Below are 20673 nucleotides of genomic sequence, written 5' to 3'. Positions count from 1 at the left end.
GTGGGAGATATGAAAATAGTTAAGAATGGCACACTTCACAATAAAGAACACAAAGAAATGATTCCTAGGCATGAACAGGAAGAAATGATGCCTGAATGATGCAAATAATCTTCTCATGCACTGATTGGACAAGAAACAAATATTTAAGTACCTCTTTTCCACTCATTATTCTAAAACTTCATTAATAAAATCACTCTACCTCACATGGGTGCATGCATTTTGGAATACATTTTTAAATCAAATTATTTACATAGACGGGGGCATCAGAAAAAGAATTTTTCTGGAGACCAACAAATCCTAGAGAAACTCTGAGCTCTTTTATATGTTGTTTCCATGAGAGGGGAAAAAAATGACTCGTGCTGGAAATTCAGGTACAAAATTCCTGTTCACCTGCCTGATTATTTGGCAAATTGTATGAGCAACTGCTCTTAGATTTGGATTCATATTAAAATTGAGGGAACTTTTGTAGAGACAAGGGTTTTAAAGATTTTATGTATGCTTTATCCCAACTGAGTAGGAAACTTCGTGAGACTAGGAAGTGCCTGTTTTACCCCTTTAATCTTCTGCAGGAGTGTTTTTTGATTGTCACAATGATTGTGGAAAATGATGGACATTTAGTGGGCAGGGGCCTTCAATCTGTGGCACGGTCTAGCACAATAAAGAAGAAGGATAATCCTGCGACCGAAGAATCTGCTTTAAATGATCTGATTTTTAAACAGAAATCATATTTAATTATCAAAAATGTATTTTAAAATTTTGCCATCATCAGAAGATAATCTGCTCACATTTTGATAATTAAATATGTAAGATCTTCGTGATTAGTGAGATTAATCTTCCACCCTGAAATATTAATTGAAAAGCATGTAAAACAAGGAAGCCTCTCCAGATTCTGCCTCAGTGACATGAATTCCGCCAAGAAAAGCTCCACTAAACCAGAAGTTTGCCTCAGTTGGTTTTCATGGAAAGTTTATTTTGAAGGTATTTATTATTCAAATATAAAAATGATTCAGCCAAACCATGAATCACTATCATTAATTATTCACTGGGATTAAGGAATTGGTTATAATCATGTCTCCCTTTAATCCTGTTTTATTAATTTATATTCTTGGCAAACTCTTCTACTAAACGGATTCAAGCTCACTGTGGGGACCCAGAGAAAGAATGGAAGGTCCCTGGGGTCAAAGAGCAGCCTTTGCTTTAATTTGATAAAATAAATTAGCATGGGATTATGGGTGCTATTAGCATAATATCCTCCGCTGCTCTTGCTCTGGCCTTTGGGAGAATGTTGAGTGATTATGTTGATTCTTGCCTGATTTTCTATGAAATTGGAACTTCTCACATATCCATCCTAAAATAGTCAGACAGTGTGAGAAGTTGCTGCTCTTTGTGAATTTACCTGTGTGTGTGTGTGTGTGGTGTGTGTGTGTGTCTAGTATTTGTATATGTTGGCATATGGAGAAAAAAAGTCAAGGTGGCTTTCAACCTCACAAAAGACCTCCAGGGTCATGAGTCGTCCATCTAGCATTACTTTTCTACTCTGTCAGTGGAACAAAGAGGAACAAAATATTTCCCCTGAGACATCACTTCCAAAGATTAGACCTGTGCAAAGGTGTTTCTAGCTTTACTTTTGCTCTTCTATGACTTTAGTTATGAATTCTAGCACCTGAATCACAACCAAGATTAAGCCTTAGCTATCGCTCAAGAAAAAAGAAGAGTTCTGTATCTTTGGCATATACTGGTCAAAGTTCTGCTTCTTTTTCGTATGTTTTAAAATTAGCTCACCTGGAGTTTAAAGAGTGTTCAAAGAGTTCTGGGTTTTGTTGAACACACCCATATTTCCCCTGTGTGTTCCATTCATTATTTTAGATTTCAGTCTTATTTACAACTGAGCTTCGATTTCTCAGCCAAAGGCAGTGTGTGGAATTTCACTTTTGCAGGGTAGAAAGCATTGCCTGTGCTACATGGACCTTCTGAATTCTGGTTCTAACAGCTAACCCCTTTGCATCTTTGTTTGCATTTTATATACAGAACATGGGCCTAGATGTCACACATTCTTCCAAAGACAGAAAGCAGAAACATGGGTGTACCTTATTTTATGAAATATATTCCTGGATTTGCAAATTAGTCATGTTTTAAATTAATTGAATCTAATTTTAAATAATCTAACTAGTTTCAGAATATTTCGTGTTGGGAAAAATCAGCTTTGCTTTTTTCTGACTTAGAAATTCCAGTCTATAATCATTGGCTTTGCCTTTTTTAAAAATGAAATACTAAAGTCTAGACTCTTTTTCCAATTTTATCACTTGTTATCAGATGACATTGGTATTCTGAGGGATTTGAAGAGGTTGGAGGCCTAGCCTCACTTTCAGAAAGTTTGAAATTAGATGGAGAAGTAGCTGAAGGTCCTTGCCAGATACTTATATCTTACCATTCCTTGGCTATGGTTTGATCATGGCTGTTAGAATATGACAAAATTGGGTTTGAACAAATTTCTTCTCTCTACTGATTGGGTGAATTTGAACAATAAGAGACTTAAACTCCTAGAGCATTTATTTTTGGGTTAAGTTAAGGTTCAACATGATTATATCCATGTAAGTACAGCTTACTTCTTCAAATTCTTTTCTTAAAATATGTGCCACATTTTGAAATTTTTTGGCCTTTACCTGCGTCAAGACATTTTGAGGGCAGGTTTCATTTACAGCCCTGCAGTACTTGTGCATACAGTTAATAAGTATCACCGGAAATACGCAGTGTGAATTTCCTAGCCCAGAGCTGGCTGACGCACTGGAGACAACTAATAAATATAGCCATCACTTCCAGCCCCACTCTCCTATTTGTGACAAGCCATTTTGTTCTTGGGACAAACTGAACTGCTATCCTTAAAACTTGACAGAACAAGGAAAATGTATAACCACAAGGGCCTAGGTCAGGGTTTCCTAACCTTTGTATATCATGAAACACACAGAAAATTATACTATTTGTGAGGCACATAGGAGCCTGTAAGAATATGGCCCAAGTTCTCTGCTTCCCGTCCCTCCATACACATGGGCCACTTGACGGCTGAAGGAATCAATAAATCAGCAATGCCAGACCCTAGAACTGTGGGAAGCTATGACCTATTCAGGACAATGTCATGTGGACATTTGGGGAGTGCAGTTTCCTCTATCAGCACCTTTAAAACAGCTATGCAATTTAGAAAATGAGGTCACAAGAGTTTAAGAAACAAATTGCTCACACTATGTGTTAAGTGAGATATCATTAAAAAGTATTCCATATCTGAAATCAGAGGATAAAAGAAGAGTTTCTTAATACTGTAAGAGGAACCTGTCTGAAAAAGAAAATGTTGGTTTTTGAACTGGAGACACCTTTCAGCCATTCTTTCTCAACTGATATGTAAGTAAAATTAGATGCCCTTCTTGTTTAGGACATGGAAAAATCTGGCCCACTGACATTTCTAAATTCCACTGTACACAGATAACAGCACTAGTAGGGCCTCCAAGATCAAAAGATGGCTCCTCTCCTCTTTTCCCATTGCTTTGTGTCTTTCATCCTCCATGCCAATATAGATGAGAAGACCTTGAGTACTGTTACACCTAGGCATTGTGCAAGACCTCCTTCAACCCACCGACACCAGGCGAACGATCTGCTAGCTGGGACTGAGGTGCTCACCAAAGCTTCATTACCCTGGAGCTACTGCTATCAGATAGCAAATGAAAATCCTAAGATTGCTTTGCAAAAATGAGTTATTTCATTTTATGAAATTTGTATATGGGCTGTTCAAAGTTATTTGATATTATGAATGTGAGAAGGAAACTCCACTGGGACTTGCAGAGGCAGCAATAACATTTAAATAAATTACTAAGCCTGACATCCAAATAGTTTATTTTTCAATACCCCACCACTCTTCATGATAATTCTCAGCCATAACCATAATGCTTTCGGTATCAGCCTTGTTTATCACACTTCGAGAATGCTACCTGTTTTGCCTGTAATCCAATTCTAAGTGCTTTATCTTAAGAACATATTGGACTACCTGCAAGCATAAATAGAGGAGCAGGAAATGCTTCTGTACCAGTCTGCTTCTACTCAACTCTTATTCAGAGGGATGCAGCCAGAAAGTTTATCCAATCAGAGTAAAGCTCTCCAAAGAAGGAGAGGTGTTCAATGGTCAATCTTATAGCAAAAAAACTCATTTTTTTTTTTTTTTTTTTTTGTATTAGAAATTTGGCTCCTCTGAGTGCTGACTCTGAGAGCAGGCAATTGGTTTTAAGGACTACTCTTGCTGTCAACAGTAGATATTGATTTTTCAGATTCTTTGTCTAACAAACCCAGGTGTAATGGTCACTGGGTCTGAATTTCAAAGTGGGTGGTGGTTTGTGCAACAATAAATGTTGATCCAGGCCCTTCTCCTTACAAAGCCTTTCTTTTTGTCAAGTCTACAGGTGAAAATCAGTTGGAAACGAAGGGCCCACTGTGCCTCTGTGCTGTCCTACATTGTTCAAGTGGAGGCTTCTGCCAGAGAGGGGTTCAAGGCCCATTGTGTCATATTCTGCCTGTTCAGACCGTCCCTCTCAGTCTTGGAATGGGAAAGCTGGGTAGAGCTGGAGAAGAAACATGACACGAGAACCCCAGATCAGGTCCTGCAACTTGTCCTGCCACCAAATTGCTTTCCTCTCAAGTCTCCACGTCCTCCTTTGCAAAATGAGGATATTGGACTAGATTATACATTCTGGAAGGGGGGTAATATTGCCCTCTGGCAGGCAAAAATCAATTCTTGAAGGATTAGAAAATTCTTACCTACTACATTGGTTTGTGACCTTTCAAAGCTCAACCCAACCCCCCAAAATAATATTCTTTAGTATTAAGTTTCTCTTGTTAAGAAGAATTTAAATATAATTAAATTTTTGTTCATGGGGTGTGATAATAGAAAAAGAAAAAGTTTGAGAAACAATGTACTAGAAGAGTTGTGAGGTCTCTAGAATTCTAAAATTGTGAGATTCAGTGAAATACAGAAATTCCCATGAGATGGTAAGACCTAGAAAATGAACTTAATAATGCAATTTTCTGTAATTTATAGGTTTAAATTTGCAAAATTAAAATTGGAGGTTATATCTTTATAAACTGTATCTGTTACAAGATAGACAGTGGTACCTAACTATGTCAATGTTACATTTTTTTTCAGGCACAAATAACTAAGAAAAAATGCACTTTCTAAAATATGTGATTTTTCTATAAAAGAAATAATTTTAAAATAGCACAAGTATTTATCTAAAATTGATGGGAAGGCAGATGCAATTTAAATCAAGATATAGGGAATTAAAAACTATTATCTAGAGTTTAGTATCTACTTAAAGTTTCCAACCATTAGCAAGAATTGCTTCATTTAATATTTGTCCCAATTCTTCAAAAAATACTTAACCATTTCTCATATTCAATTTCCATTTGCAAGAATCAGTCTTTTCATTTTGATCTAACTTTCAGATGCTGAAATTTTACAGAGCTGCCTCAATCATTTCAGGGTCAAAACTTCTTAATTGCCAGTTTATGGACATATTAGGTAGAAGATATTAATTCTGTATTCTTTAAATTCTTATTTAACTCTCTGTTTCCTATATCCTTTTCTCCTTTGATTCTTCTTTACACAAAGGACAAGCCGTTTTCTTAAATGAAACAAAACAAAGAGGAAGGGATGCTGGGAAAAGCACTGGTCATTAAGATAAGAACATGGGCTTTAAATTTGGGTTCAAATTTTTGACCTTGGAAAATATTCACAATGGCATAAACCTCAGTTTCTTTGTAAAACATCTGACCTAGAAATATTATAACAACTCAATGGGTAAGTATATAGAGAAACTTTATAGAATTTGCACATAATAGACAGTAATTATGGTTATTGTTATTATTAAACAGGATTTAAAATTATAAAGCTGGGTTCTCTATATTTTAAACTTAAATCGTTGGATGTCTTATATGCCTCCTCTCTTTTCTCAGCACATCCCAATAAGCATTATTCAAAGTATAAGTAGCAGTTAATCTACAGTCCACCTAAGAACTGTCCAAGTACTGTTAGGAATATAAGATGATGCCTGTAGGAACTATGGAGCCCAGAAGTATAGGAATTGTCTAGCTGTTGGATTGACAATCTCCGTTGTTAGTCAAAACAGAAGTCCTCTTCACTTCTAGAACTCTTCCTCTAAAGTTCCTGAGCATTGTTTATGTTATTTAAAGTAAAAATAACATCCTCCTTAGAACTCTGGCTTGTTTTCCATCAGTAATATTTGGCCTCTTCTCTTTTCACTTTAGCACTATTATTTTAACACAGCTACACATCTGGCCAAGAGCTGTTACCATGTTTAATGCCCTATGAAAAATTAGGCATTTTATAGGAGTAATTGCTGTGTCAGGCAGCTGGCAGTCAGACGCAACAAGAAATCTTATCCATTAGCAGCATACCCCATCCTTGGGCAGGATGTCTGTGTGTGTGTGTTTGCACACTGAAGTCTGAAGACAGTATCAATTGTTGCTCTACCAAGGTGAGCCTGAAAACTAAGCATAAGATGACAAATACACTGGATCTCTTTGTAGTAATAGCAGCCATACTGTTTGCTTGCAACTCTGAATATGAAGTATTTGATGGTTGTGAAGTGATAGATTGGTTTTGTAAATATTCTTACTCAAACTTTTGAAAGAGTAGATCTCTATGTTATACTTTTATTACCAGTCTCCAAGGGAAGGAGGTCTGGTCTGCTATTTCTGAAGGTTACTAAACTAGACACATGATACATTCGCTATAACAACACTATTTTTCCTCCTCACTCCCTGATTTCAGAATAATGACTTTTGACATTAGAGGGATAAAAAAGCATAGGGTATTAACAGTGGAAGAAATCAAGATCTCGTCTGGTTCAATTTCATGGTTTGAGTGAGGAAGAAACTGAAACAAAGAAAATCCTGGCCAGTGGGTGAGTGTGGATGAGGGAGGCCATTACTGGGGTGCTGATGTCCAGGGCGGTATTTTTCTCATAGTTCTTTGTTGCCTCCAGAGATTTATACAGAGGTTCAGCAGGAAGGTCACGGAGATGTGTGAGTGATATGTAGTCTACTTTGCATAAAGAGGGATCCAGATCCTTTGGAAAGATCATTAATGAGCTGTAGGTGGGTCTTTGGCACTATGACTGACTCTGCTTTATTTACACACAGATAGACACTTAATAAATGCTATTAGATTGAGGTTAAGTCAGGCTTGGGTGTTTCTTATCAATCCCTTTGAATCACCAGCTTGCAAAGTGGAATACCTATAACATATAATCACACTCCATATGAACATGTAGCATGTCCTCAGTTCATGTGGTATAATCATTGCAAATTCAAGAAAGGTTTTCTCCTGGAGTGTGTTCTGAAGAAACAGAATACGGGTATAAATTGAAATTTAATAAAAAAATATGGTCTCCTAGGATTAAAGCAGGCATTAAATAAATATTTTTAAAATGTATTTGAATTACAGAAAAGGGTTGTGGCCAGTACTCCACCAAACATTCTTGCTCTTCTTTCTATAGTAAGGAATTGTGAGTGGGATATGGCTTCCCCAACTGAGATGCTACTTCCCAGCTCCCCTTATATCCAGCTGAGGTCACATGGCACATTTTCATGACCGTGAGGGGAAGTGATGTGTGTCACATCAGGGTGGGGGACATTGAGATGCAATTTAGCTGTGTCTCCTCATTTTCTTTCCTCATCTACTAACTGAATGCAGAACACTCCCAGGCCCCGGTGGGCAGGGGTAGCAGATTTGCAAGACAGAGGCACCTGAGTCCCTGAATCTCCATGTGGAAGAAAGCCACTTGTCAACCAGAGACACCCTCTTTGACTACTACCTGAATAAAAATAAATTGTTATTGTGTTAGCCCCTGACATTGAAGACTTTATACATTAGAGCAGCTAGAGTCAGTTTAAAACACAGGTCAAAGTAAAAATGACCAGGTTTGATCCTGACAAAATTTACTTTAGAAGGAGGCTACAGATTCCACAAAAGAGACATTGACTGGTACCAAGTGTTGTAGGTACCATACAAAGAGTTGTATATCTCAAACTCCATCTCTGAGTTATATATACTTAAGAGTCATGAACTGGGGATAGTAATTGAAAGGTCAGATTGATGAGACTAGCTCCAGAGATAAGATTTCTATGACAGGTTGATGGATACTCACTATCATCGTGTATTTTTAATCATAATCTCATTACTTTACTTCTGATGGTTGGACTCACCTTGCAAGAAGAATATGGTTCTGTATCAGAACTAAGAATGGCCTTCATGGCCAGGGGAAAGTGACTGAAGTAGCAGAGAGGAGGGAGACACAGACAGAGGGAGAGAGAGAGAAAGAAGGAGAGAGAAAGAGAAAGAGGAGAGAGACACACACGAGAGAATAAGTGAGTGAAGAGATTCAGCAAAGTACCGTTGGAGGGAGTAGAGAGATTCAAGGGTTAGAAATTTAATGCAGCATCTGCAAATGTCTCCATAAGACCAGGAGGAAGTCATCTCAAGCCAATAAGCATGTCATGGGGAGAAATGAGGATTTAAACTTAATAGCAAATAGATCCAGCCACGCAGCTTTGTAGAGCTGTGGGGGAGTTTGGTTCTTAGCCCAGAGAGAGCTTAATAGAAGTCAATAATGAAATCATCAAGATGCAAGCATTAAATGCTTAAATGTATTGTCTTTGCCTTTGATTACAAAGGCTTTGCTTCTCTCCAAGCACAGCCTCAAAGTACACAATAGAATCTTCACTCAAAAGAAAACAATGTACTCACTTTACAAAAATACAAGTCATATTGTCTTAGTTCATTATCTCTTACTTTCTGGAGGGAAAATCGAAAACAAGCAAATAGAAATAGTCAAGGGTATGGAGGCAAGTGAAAGCCCCAGACGTTAAGTTGAAATGCATGTCTAAATAGTTTTTCTCTAATTGCCATTCAGTTAAAAATATTGCTTTTTACATGACCTTTTTCCCCAAAAAATCCAACAACAGTGATGACCAATCCTTCAGCACATTTCAATGCTGTATCAACATTTATTTATTAAACTTCACTCCAGATAGGAACGTAAATAAATTTTACTTACACAAAGCTAAGTCCAAGGGTAATTTTTAGTTTAGCATACCTCATGCTGGTGGAAACACTAAGAACAGATCGGATAGTAATTCTCTAGGGAGAATCATAAAGAAAATCTCCTTGTAAAATTAGAGATAAAAAATCCTAACCCTGATGATACTAGAATTATGATAATATTATTTTTTAGTAATATACAGGACATTGTTTAAAAACATACATTTTATCCATATATGTATTCATTCAACCAGCATATATTGAGAACCTCCTTTGAATTAGCCACTGTTCTTTGTTTGGTCATTGTAGAGATGAATATGGAATAATCCCTGCCATCAAGAGGGTCAAACAGAATTATTTTACTCTCTTCAAAAAATAAATTTCTAAATAAAAAAGGGAAAAACCAAAGATAATGGATTACATAGGAAATAACATTATAGTTACCAAAATAGAAAATAACAGGATTTACATATTTGAAAATTGCTAACAGAGTAAATCTTAAAAGTTCTCATCACAATAAAAAAATTGTAACTATGTGTGGTGATGGATGTTAACTAGACTTACTGTGATGATCATTTCACAATATATACAAATATTGAATCATTATGTAGTACCCTTGAACTAATATAATGTTGTATGTCAATTATACCTCAATAAAAAATGAAATAATTTGTTCCAAAAAAAGAGAAAAGAACAATAGATTTTTCTATTTAAATCTACATAAAGATTAGAAACAAAAGGTAAAGTGAGGGTTTTCATTTTTCATACTTTGAAAAAATTATTCCTTTTGAATGTCACAAAAAAATTCTAGGCCTTATCCATTCCTCTTTTTGGGTCCTCTCTCTCATCTCCCTCAAGCAGGAAGAACATTAGAGAGAAAAGGCACCTCAGTATGTTATAAATAACGTACCAGATGAACAAAGCTAGAAATGGGAATTAAAAACCTTCCTGCTTTGCTTGTTTCCTCTTTTCTGGGATCCCAAGGCAAACATTCAAAAATGAACATCAGGCTCCAAAATGATGGCTACCTGTAAGGTTCAAGCTATTGATTGTCTCCTTCAATGGAGACACCACCTGAATACACTCATTTATTCCACTTTCTGTAGTACATGAAACTGAAGGGGCAGCCCTGAGAAAAGAATCCAAATCTTTGAATGAAATATAAAATTTAAAAAACAAGGTCACTTTTTCCTTTCTTTATTTTTATTTTAATATTTTAAAATAGGAATATAATTTACATGGAGGAAAGTGCTCCAATTTTAAGTGTACACTTTGATGAGTTTGAATAAATGTATGTGTTCATATAATCACTACCCCAATAAAAATACAGAACATTTTCATCACTCCAGAAATTTCCCTTTCCCATCAATGCCTTGTCTCTTAGAGGGAATCACTGCTCTGACTTCTCTCTCCATAACCTAGTTTTGCCTAGTCTATGAAAATATAAATGAAATCATGCAGTGCATATTCTTTTCTGCCTGGCTTCATTCACTCAACCTGGTGTGTTTGCCATTCATTCATGCTATTGCATATAACAATAGCATGCTATATGCTATCAATAATTCAATTCTTTTTACTGCTGGGTAATATTCCATTGCAGAAAGAACATGATAATTTGTTCAACATTCAGCAGTTGATGGATGTACAAGTTGCTTCAATTTTTTTTTTTACTATAATGGATATATCTGATATGAACATTCTTGTTCAAGTCTTTTTGTGTACATACATTTATATTTCTCTTGGTGGTAGAGTTGCTGGGTCATAGGCTAAATATATGTTCAACTGTGTGAGAAACTGCCAAAGAGTTTTCCAAATGGGAAGCTATTTAAAATTACCATCAACAATAAATAAGGGGTTTACTATTTATTCTTCATCTTTGCCAACATTTGAGGTTGTTAGTCTTTTTAATTTTAGTCATTTTAATGGGTCTGAAATGGTATTTCATTAAGCTTTCTTCATTTGCATTATCTTGATTAATAATGATGTTGAGGACCATTTCATATGGCCATACCTCTACTCCCTTTCATGGAGTATATGTTCAAGCCTTCTGACAATTTTTTTTTTTTTTTTATCATTAAAAGCAATCATTTTTATTTTATCTTTCCATTTCCCATTATTTTGGTGTAAAAATAGTTTACACTTTTTGTTAAGGGATGTGGAAATTTCAGGTGCTTTTTTTTTTTTTTTTTTTTTTTTTTTTTTTTATTTTTTTAAACATCTTTATTGAAGTATAATTGCTTTACAATGGTGTGCTAGCTTCTGCTTTACAACAAAGTGAATCAGTTACACATATACATATGTTGCCATATCTCTTCCCTCTTGCATCTCCCTCCCTCCCACCCTCCCTATCCCACCCCTCTAGGTGGTCACAAAGCACCGAGCTGATCTCCCTGTGCTATGCGGCTGCTTCCCACTAGTTATCTATTTTACATTTGGTAGTGTATATATGTCCATGACACTCTCTCACCCTGTCACATCTCACCCCTCCCCCTCCCCATATCCTCAAGTCCATTCTCTAGTAGGTCTGTGTCTTTATTCCCATCTTGCCACTAGGTTCTTCATGACCTCTTTTTTTTTTTTTTTTTTTTTTTCCCTTAGATTCCATATATATGTGTTAGCATACTGTATTTGTTTTTCTCTTTCTGACTTACTTCACTCTGTATGACAGACTCTAACTCCATCCACCTCATTACAAACACCTCCATTTCATTTCTTTTTATGGCTGAGTAATATTCCATTGTATATATGTGCCACATCTTCTTTATCCATTCATCCGATGATGGACACCTAGGTTGCTTCCATGTCCTGGCTATTGTAAACAGAGCTGCAATGAATATTTTGGTACATGACTCTTTCTGAATTATGGTTTTCTCAGGGTATATGCCCAGTAGTGGGATTGCTGGGTCATATGGTAGTTCTATTTTTAGTTTTTTAAGGAACCTCCATACTGTTCTCCATAGTGGCTGTATCAATTTACATTCCCACCAACAGTGCAAGAGTGTTCCCTTTTCTCCACACCCTCTCCAGCATTTATTGTTTCTAGATTTTTTGATGATGGCCATTCTGAACGGTGTGAGATGATACCTCATTGTAGTTTTGATTTGCATTTCTCTAATGATTAATGATGTTGAGCATTCTTTCATGTGTCTGTTGGCAATCTGTATCTCTTCTTTGGAGAAATGTCTATTTAGGTCTTCTGCCCATTTTTGGATTGGGTTGTTTGTTTTTTTGTTATTGAGCTGCATGAGCTGCTTGTAAATCTTGGAGATTAATCCTTTGTCCGTTGCTTCATTTGCAAATATTTTCTCCCATTCTGAGGGTTGTCTTTTGGTCTTGTTTATGGTTTCCTTTGCTGTGCAAAAGCTTTTAAGTTTCATTAGGTCCCATTTGTTTATTTGTGTTTTTATTTCCATTTCTCTAGGACCTGGGTCAAAAAGGATCTTGCTGTGACTTATGTCATACAGTGTTCTGCCTATGTTTTCCTCTAAGAGTTTGATAGTGTCTGGCCTTACACTTAGGTCTTTAATCCATTTTGAGTTTATTTTTGTGTATGGTGTTAGGGAGTGTTCTAATTTCATACTTTTACATGTACCTGTCCAATTTTCCCAGCACCACTTATTGAAGAGGCTGTCTTTTCTCCACTGTATATGCTTGCCTCCTTTATCAAAGATAAGGTGACCATATGTGCATGGGCTTATCTCTGGGCTTTCTATCCTGCTCCATTGATCTATATTTCTGTTTTTGTGCCAGTACCAAACTGTCTTGATTACTGTAGCTTTGTAATATAGTCTGAAGTCAGGGAGCCTGATTCCTCCAGCTCCATTTTTCGTTCTCAAGATTGCTTTGGCTATTCGGGGTCTTTTGTGTTTCCACACAAATTGTGAAATTTTTTGTTCTAGTTCTGTGAAAAATGCCAGTGGTAGTTTGATAGGGATTGCATTGAATCTGTAGATTGCTTTGGGTAGCAGAGTCATTTTCACAATGTTTATTCTTCCAATCCAAGAACATGGTATATCTCTCCATCTATTTGTATCATCTTTAATTTCTTTCATCAGTGTCCTATAATTTTCTGCATACAGGTCTTTTGTCTCCTTAGGTAGGTTTATTCCTAGGTATTTTATTCTTTTTGTTGCAATGGTAAACGGGAGTGTTTTCTTAATTTCACTTTCAGATTTTTCATCATTAGTATACAGGAATGCAAGAGATTTCTGTGCATTAATTTTGTATCCTGCTACTTTACCAAATTCATTGATTAGCTCTAGTAGTTTTCTGGTAGCATCTTTTGGATTCTCTATGTATAGTATCATGTCATCTGCAAACAGTGACAGCTTTACTTCTTCTTTTCCGATTTGGATTCCTTTTATTTCTTTTTCGTCTCTGATTGCTGTGGCTAACACTTCCAAAACTATGTTGAATAATAGTGGTGAGAGTGGGCAACCTTGTCTTGTTCCTGATCTTAGTGGAAATGGTTTCAGTTTTTCACCATTGAGGACAATGTTGGCTGTGGGTTTGTCATATACGGCCTTTATTATGTTGAGGAAAGTTCCCTCTATGCCTACTTTCTGCAGGACTTTTATCATAAATGGGTGTTGAATTTTGTCGAAAGCTTTCTCTGCATCTATTGAGATGATCATATGGTTTTTCTCCTTCAATTTGTTAATATGATGTATCACGTTGATTGATTTGCGTATATTGAAGAATCCTTGCATTCCTGGAATAAACCCCACTTGATCATGGTGTATGATCCTTTTAATGTGCTGTTGGATTCTGTTTGCTAGTATTTTGTTGAGGATTTTTGCATCTATGTTCATCAGTGATATTGGCCTGTAGTTTTCTTTCTTTGTGACATCTTTGCCTGGTTTTGGTATCAGGGTGATGGTGGCCTCGTAGAATGAGTTGGGGAGTGTTCCTCCCTCTGCAATATTTTGGAAGAGTTTGAGAAGGATAGGTGTTAGCTCTTCTCTAAATGTTTGATAGAATTCGCCTGTGAAGCCATCTGGTCCTGGGCTTTTGTGTGTTGGAAGATTTTTAATCACAGTTTCAATTTCAGTGCTTGTGATTGGTCTGTTCATATTTTCTATTTCTTCCTGGTTCAGTCTCGGCAGGTTGTGCATTTCTAAGAATCTGTCCATTTCTTCCAGGTTGTCCATTTTATTAGCATAGAGTTGCTTGTAGTAATCTCTCATGATCGTTTGTATTTCTGCAGTGTCAGTGGTTACTTCTCCTTTTTCATTTCTAATTCTATTAATTTGAGTCTTCTCCTTTTTTCTCTTGATGAGTCTGGCTAATGGTTTATCAATTTTGTTTATCTTCTCAAAGAACCAGCTTTTAGTTTCATTGATTTTTGCTATTGTTTCCTTCATTTCTTTTTCATTTATTTCTGATCTGATCTTTATGATTTCTTTCCTTCTGCTAGCTTTGGGGTTTTTTTGTTCTTCTTTCTCTAATTGCTTTAGGTGCAAGGTTAGGTTGTTTATTCGAGATGTTTCCTGTTTCTTGATGTAGGCTTGTATTGCTATAAACTTCCCCCTTAGAACTGCTTTTGCTGCATCCCATAGGTTTTGGATCGTCGTGTCTCCATTGTCATTTGTTTCTAGGTATTTTTTGATTTCCCCTTTGATTTCTTCAGTGATCACTTCGTTATTAAGTAGTGTATTGTGTAGCCTCCATGTGTTTGTATTTTTTACAGATCTTTTCCTGTAATTGATATCTAGTCTCATAGCGTTGTGGTCGGAAAAGATACTTGATACGATTTCAATTTTTTTAAATTTACCAAGGCTTGATTTGTGACCCAAGATATGATCTATCCTGGAGAATGTTCCATGAGCACTTGAGAAAAATGTGTATTCTGTTGTTTTTGGGTGGAATGTCCTATAAATATCAATTAAGTCCATCTTGTTTAATGTATCATTTAAAGCTTGTGTTTCCTTATTTATTTTCATTTTGGATGATCTGTCCATTGGTGAAAGTGGGGTGTTAAAGTCCCCTACTATGATTGTATTACTGTCGATTTCCTCTTTTATGGCTGTTAGTATTTGCCTTATGTATTGAGGTGCTCCTATGTTGGGTGCATAAATATTTACAATTGTTATACCTTCCTCTTGGATCGATCCCTTGATCATTATATAGTGTCCGTCTTTGTCTCTTGTAATTGTCTTTATTTTAAAGTCTATTTTGTCTGATATGAGAATTGCTACTCCAGCTTTCTTTTGATTTCCATTTGCATGGAATATCTTTTTCCATCCCCTCACTTTCAGTCTGTATGTGTCTCTAGGTCTGAAGTGGGTCTCTTGTAGACAGCATATATATGGGTCTTGTTTTTGTATCCATTCAGCCAGTCTGTGTCTTTTGGTGGGAGCATTTAATCCATTTACATTTAAGGTAATTATCGATATGTATGTTCCTATTCCGATTTTCTTAAATGTTTTGGGTTTGTTATTGTAGGTGTTTTCCTTCTCTTGTGTTTCTTGCCTAGAGAAGTTCCTTTAGCATTTGTTGTAAAGCTGGTTTGGTGGTGCTGAACTCTCTCAGCTTTTGCATGTCTGTAAAGGTTTTAATTTCTCCATCAAATCTGAATGAGATTCTTGCTGGGTAGAGTAATCTTGGTTGTAGGTTTTTCTCCTTCATCACTTTAAGTATATCCTGCCACTCCCTTCTGGCTTGCAGCGTTTCTGCTGAAAGATCAGCTGTTAACCTTATGGGGATGCCCTTGTGTGTTATCTGTTGTTTTTCCCTTGCTGCTTTTAATATGTTTTCTTTATATTTAATTTTTGATAGTTTGATTAATATGTGTCTTGGTGTGTTTCTCCTTGGATTTATCCTGTATGGGACTCTCTGTGCTTCCAGGACTTGATTAACTATTTCCTTTCCCATATTAGGGAAGTTTTCAACTATAATCTCTTCAAATATTTTCTCAGTCCCTTTCTTTTTCTCTTCTTCTTCTGGGACCCCTATAATTCGAATGTTGGTGCGTTTAATGTTGTCCCAGAGGTCTCTGAGACTGTCCTCAGTTCTTTTCATTCTTTTTTCTTTATTCTGCTCTGCAGTAGTTCTTTCCACCATTTTATCTTCCAGGTCACTTATCCGTTCTTCTGCCTCAGTTATTCTGCTATTGATCCCATCTAGAGTATTTTTAATTTCATTTATTGTGCTTGTCATCGTTTCTTGGTTCCTCTTTAGTTCTTCTATGTCCTTGTTAAATGTTTCTTGCATTTTGTCTATTCTATTTCCAAGACTTTGGATCATCCTTACTATCATTATTCTGAATTCTTTTTCAGGTAGACTACCTATTTCCTCTTCATTTGTTAGGTCTGGTGTGTTTTGACCCTGCTCCTTCATCTGCTGTGTGTTTTTCTGTCTTCTCATTTTGCTTATCTTACTGTGTTTGGGGTCTCCTTTTCACAGGCTGCAGGTTCGTAGTTCCCGTTGTTTTTGGTATCTGTCCCCAGTGGCTAAGGTTGGTTCAGTGGGTTGTGTAGGTTTCCTGGTGGAGGGAACTAGTGCCTGTGTTCTGGTGGATGAGGCTGGATGTTGTCTTTCTGGTGGGTTCGTCCACGTCTGGTGGTGTGTTTTGGGGTGTCTGTGGCCTTATTATGATTTTAGGCAGCCTCTCTGTTAATGGATGGGGCTGTGTTCCTCTCTTGCTAGTTGTTTGGCATAGGGTGTCCAGCACTGTAGCTTGCTGGTCGTTGAGTGAAGCTGGGTCTTGATGTTGAGATGGAGATCTGTTAGAGATTTTTGCCGATTGGTATTACATGGAGCTGGGAGGTCTCTTGTGGACCAGTGTCCTGAAGTTGGCTCTCCCACCTCAGAGGCACAGCCCTGATGCCTGGCTGGAGCACCAAGAGCCTTTCATCCACACGGCTCAGAATAAAAGGGAGAAAAAATGGAAAGAAAGAAAAAAAGAGGATAAAATAAAATAAAATAAAGCAATTATAATAAAAAATAAGAAAAAAAATTATTAAGAGTAAATTTATTAAGAAAAAAATTTTTTTTTAATTTTTAAAAATAGATTTATTAATTTTTTATACTAAAAATAAGAAAAAAATTATTTAGAAAAAATTTATTAAGAAAAAAAATTTTTTAATTTTTTAAAATAAAAAATATGAAAAAACTTATTAAAAATTTTTTTAAAAATAGAAAATAAGGAAAAAATTATTAAGAAAACATTTATTAGGGAAAATAAAATTTTTAAGCCAAAAAAAAAAAAAAAAAAAAAAAGGACGGACCTAACCCTAGGACTAACGGTGAGAGCAAAGCTATACAGACAAAATCTCACCCAGAAGCATACACATCTACACTCACAAAAAAAAGGAAAAGGGGGAAAGTTAATATATCCTGCTCCCAAAGTCCATCTCCTAAATTTGGGATGATTCGTTGTCTATTCAGGTATTCCACAGATGCAGGCACATCAAGTTGTTTGTGGAGCTTTAATCCGCTGCTTCTGAGGCTGCTGGGAGAGATTTCCCTTTCTCTTCTTTGTTCGTACAGCTCCCGGGGTTCAGCTTTGGATTTGGACCCGCCTCTGCATGTAGGTCCCCTGAGGGCGTCTGTTCCCCGCCCAGACAGAACGGGGTTAAAGGAGCAGCTGATTCGGGGGCTCTGGCTCAGTCAGGCCGGGGGGAGGGAGCGGTACAGAGGAGGCGGGGCGAGCCTGCGGCGGCAGAAGCCGGCGTGACGTTGCAGCAGCCTGAGGCGCGCCGTGCGCTCTCCCGGGGAAGTTGTCCCCGGATTACGGGAGCCTGGCCGTGGCGGGCTGCACAGGCTCCCGGGAGGGGCGGTGTGGAGAATGACCTGTGCTCGCCCACAGGCTGTTTGGTGGCGGCAGCAGCAGCCTTAGCGTCTCATGCCCGTCTCTGGGGTCCGCGCTGATAGCCGCGGCTCGCGCCCGTCTCTGGAGTTCGTTTAAGTGGCGCTCTGAATCCCCTCTCCTTGCACGCTGCGAAACAAAGAGGCAAGAAAAAGTCTCCTGCCTCTTCGGCAGCTGCAGACTTTTTCTCGTGCACCCTCCCGGCTAGCTGTGGTGCGCTAGACCCTTCAGGCTGTGTTCACGCAGCCAACCCCAGTCCTCTCCCTGGGATCCGACCGAAGCCCGAGCCCCAGCTCCCAGGCCCCGCCTGCCCCGGCGGCTGAGCAGACAAGCCTCTCGGGCTGCTGAGTGCTGGTCGGCACCGCTCCTCTGTGCGGGAATCTCCGCTTTGCCCTCCGCACCAATGTGGCTGCGCTCTCCTCCGTGGCTCCGAAGCTTCCCCCCTCTGCTACCCGCAGTCTCTGCCCACGAAGGGGCTTCCTAGTGTGTGGAAACCTTTCCTCCTTCACAGCTCCCTCCCACTGGTGCAGGTCCCGTCCCTATTCTTTTGTCTCTGTTATTTCTTTTTTCTTTTGCCCTACCCAAGTACGTGGGGATTTTCTTGCCTTTTGGGAGGTCTGACGTCTTCTGCCAGCGTTCAGTGGGTGTTCTGTAGGAGCAGTTCCACGTGTAGATGTATTTCTCATGTATCTGTGGGGAGGAAGGTGATCTCCGCGTCTTACTCTTCCGCCATCTTGCCCCTCCCTCTGACAATTTTTAAGAGGATGTTTGTCTAGTTTGTCTTTTTATTGTTGATTTGTAGGGGTTTTAAAATATATTCTAGATATGTGCCCATTGTCATATATATATGTACTGCAAATATTTTTTCAGTTTGTGACTTGCTTATTCATTTTCTTAATTATGTCCTCTGATGGACAGAATTTTCTCTTAATTTTGATGAATTCCAATTTATTTATTTTTAATTTGTGTGGCTATTGCTTTTTATGTCCTTTCTAAGAAATCTTTGCCTAGTTTAAGTTTGCAAAGGAATTCACTTATGTTTTCCTCTTAGAGCTTTATATGATCCGTCTCAAATTAACTTTTGTGTATGGTGTGAGGTAGGGGATCAAGTTTAAAGGGAAAGAAAATTTTCCTTCCCATCACTGAGAATTGAATTCAATATATGTTGTGTGTGTGAGCTCATATACATATGTAAATGTGTATATATGTAAAATGTCATGATATATTATCTTTAGATACATATAGAACGAACACACAATTCATCACAACTACTAAATTTCCAAGGGTACAGGAATCATCAGGCCATGGCTGCTTCTGCCAGGAGAAAGGATAAGAGGTCACGGTTAACAAGTAGTTTGGAAAGTTTTCAACATGCTAGTAAAAATTGATATCATCAGATCAATAAACTGAGAAACAAGAGGAATATGTTGGCCATATAAGAAGACTTCAACCTACCTAGAGTTAAGGGATTTGGCTAGCATCTCAAGAAGTGACCAATTTGTCTCCAGAAATCTTTGGGAGGTAGATAGAAAAAGAAATCATTAGACTTTGATTTATGCTTGGAAAAAACATATTACAACCAATAATAATGTGAGACATATGATTCTGGATATGATCCCAGATGTGGAAACATAACCAGGGGAAAACAACAATATATTAGGTATAGGTTCAACATCTTGGAGGAAGATACAGATATAATGTATGTATACATAAAAATCCTTTAGATAAACTTTTTTAAAAGCCAAGAATTATTTATGGGCGTATGTTGCCGATATTTAATATCTTTATTCACCTCAGACTACTAAAGTAGGTATGTAAAATAATTCTGATTTTGTTCTGAAACACATTTTACTCTATAATCTGTTCATTCCTGTGAGACTACACCATGATATATATATTTCCCTGTATGTCATTAACCAGTTTATCTACACCAACTTTACCACTACCACATACCCTGATTTTTTTTCTTCTTCTTCTTTTTCTTGGGAAAAAACATGACAAAATGAGTTGGTAAAAGATCTCCTAGTCTGCTAAGACATCTTCATGAAATTATTTAGAACCATACAAAAAAAGAATTTAAAGGATCTAAAAAGTTTCCCAAAATAGAATTCTTATAATTGTTGTAAGTGGAATATTCATGCTTAAACGAAGTTGGAATGTCTATTAAATACAAATAAGTATGTTTTTGCTTTACAATGTCTCAGACACATCAACATGATAATACGTGTTGTAGGTACAGTATGTTCATGTTTCTTAAATGTATTTGACCACAGAGTATTTTATTAGCATCTTCTGGACTAGCATCTCATTTACATTTTCTGGAACAGTGTCCTCTGGAACACAGTTTGAGAAATGATGTTCTAGTCTAGACCAACCTGTAATAATATCCCTGGGTACCAAACACTTACAGTCCTTAATGCCCACAGAAATTTTAATTTTCCTTTACATACCATTTTAGCCATCATACAACACTAATGAAGAAAGATACAATAAAATTTGATGGTTTTATGCTAAAATTTGGTGGGCTTCACACTGGCTTACAGCAGACTTCTCTGTTCAAATCTTGTCCAATAGCCCCTAGCCTAATAGCTTGTCAAATCACAATGTAATTCATTCTTTTTTCCCCCTTGAACCTTCTGGAAGAGTTAGTATGTAAATTTCAACCTATTTTTAAGGGTTATTTTCACTCAAGTGAAATCTATCAAGGAAGGAGGGTTATTTTTACAGCATACAGCAACTGCTGATCACCATGGCAACCAGCCTG

The sequence above is a fragment of the Eubalaena glacialis genome, chromosome 3 (genome assembly GCF_028564815.1).
Source record: "Eubalaena glacialis isolate mEubGla1 chromosome 3, mEubGla1.1.hap2.+ XY, whole genome shotgun sequence".
Taxonomy (NCBI): domain Eukaryota; kingdom Metazoa; phylum Chordata; class Mammalia; order Artiodactyla; family Balaenidae; genus Eubalaena; species Eubalaena glacialis.
Note: the sequence above shows the minus strand (reverse complement) of the source record.